Source organism: Dasypus novemcinctus, chromosome 28 (assembly GCF_030445035.2).
Source record: "Dasypus novemcinctus isolate mDasNov1 chromosome 28, mDasNov1.1.hap2, whole genome shotgun sequence".
In the NCBI taxonomy this organism is placed as follows: domain Eukaryota; kingdom Metazoa; phylum Chordata; class Mammalia; order Cingulata; family Dasypodidae; genus Dasypus; species Dasypus novemcinctus.
This window is the reverse complement of record NC_080700.1, coordinates 37,435,145-37,437,240: the sequence shown is the minus strand read 5'-3', so window position 1 is coordinate 37,437,240 and position 2,096 is coordinate 37,435,145.

The following is a 2,096-nucleotide window of genomic DNA, read 5'->3' as shown; positions in this document are numbered from 1 at the left end:
TTGTCCAAGGGCCTGCCCCTTTCCAGGAGAACCCACATCCAAGAATTGATTGATGTAGGGGCATAAAGACCCAGCTTTCTCTCCATGCTGGAAGGTTCCTTGCTTCAGAGCTTCCCATGGGGCTCAGCGGAGGTCTTCATTGAGACTGCACCACAGACCAGCTTCTCCCTCTGCCCATCTTGCTTCCTTCTGTTCCCTTCTGCCATGTTCATCCCAAGACCACAGCCCTAATAAAGTCCTTTGCTTGAATCTGCATCTCAGTGTTGGCTTTCTGGGAACTCCCTTACATCAAAGTGCCCCCGGTGGGAGCCAAGGATACCCAACATACTGCAATGTGCAGGCTCGTCTTGTCCTGTAAAGAATTTTCCTGAGTCCTGCCCAACCTTCAAATATTCCACCAGGCATATTCATGCACAATGGAAAATTTAAAAAAAAATTTTTTCATGCCTCAAAATGAATTTTTTTTGCATATAACCACAAAATATGTTTTGCTCAGCTTTATGTTTCGCTAATTTTTATCAGAAATGTAGTTTGCTTAGTTTACCAGGTCTGCTATGACAAATACCACTCACTGATTGGCTTAAACAACAGGAATTTATTGTCTCAGAGTATTGGAAGCTAGAAGTTCAAGAGCAAGGTCTCGACAGGCCATACTTTCTCCTGGACTTTGTAGTACTCTGGTGCTGGCTTGCTGGCAGCCCATAGGGTTCCGAGGCTTGCATCTGCACCTCTGTTACATGGTGATTTGCCTCTTTCTCTGACTTGTGGTTTCTGGCTTCTACTTCTCTGCCCAGTCTTCTATCTGCATCTAGGTTTCCTTTCCTTATATGGACTCCAGTCTAATGGATTGAGGCTTACCCCAATTCAACTTTGCTTCATCCAGATAGGATCATTAAAGATCTGAGTCCGCACCCATAGGGCTGAGGATTAGGGTTTGGACACGTAGGGGGCATGATTCATTTGGCTGCACCACTACCATGTAAAAAGAAAGAAGTCTGTGCTTTGTTTGGTTAGAAATTTTCTCAAGCATTGTTCACTCTTTCAAAAATGAACATCAGAGGCTTAATGTCCGTTGTGTTGCTTATACCCTCAATACAACATACATTTCCAGCTATCTCATTCATGATGTGTCTATATTCAGAGACAAACATCTGGCTGTTTTATTATGAGTTTGAATGTATTTGTACACAAACAGTGAAATATTGAATCATGTTATCTTATTACAAATTACTTAAATTTCCTCTTTTATATTACAATCGATGTATTATATTAATTGAAATCACAGGTATTAGTAGATGACTTATGTGTGTTTCAAGATAAAAAAAGGAAGTATTACAAAATATTGGTCATAATAAGGGACCATTGGCCTGATAATAATTGGACTAAAAAAGTGAGATGTAAAAATTTAAATCATAAAATAACGATGAAGAGAATCCAGGACTTCTGATTAAACCTGGTAAAAATTTAAATCATAAAATAACTATGAAGAGAATATAGGACTTCTGATTAAACCTGGTAAAGTGGGCACATTTATATCCTTTCCCACTCAAAATTTTACTAAGATTGTAAGAGATAAAACCACAAGAATAAACACAATGGAAGAGGAGCTGACAGCACAATATTTTGGGGGCCAGCAAAGAGAACTAAACCAAGCTTGCAGTAAAGGGAAGCACAGAAGCAAGACAGTTTACCCCACAGAGCTCCAGAAAATCTTAGGAATGTGAGTCAGCACGGATCTGTGCAGTTGTCAGGGGATGGGCACAGATGAAAACCTGGAGGCCTACCAAAAAATATTGATAAAGATAAGCTAATTGTCTAGGTCTCCTACTTTACCGTTTGCCCTCCACTAGAGCAGAAATTTACTGGCTCAAAAGACAGACACGCCAAGGAAACATCCCACGAATCACCCAGCATGGTCTACTATAGTAAAGCCCACCAGTGGACATGCAGGCAAGCTTCCATTTGGCATATGAGCATTTCAATCCTTTATACACATGGTCTGATAAAGATTTCCCAACTGTTTTTGCAACGTCTAACACAAAAGGCAGGCTGTCCAAAACACACAAAGCAATTCAGAGTAAACCAAGACAGTCCAG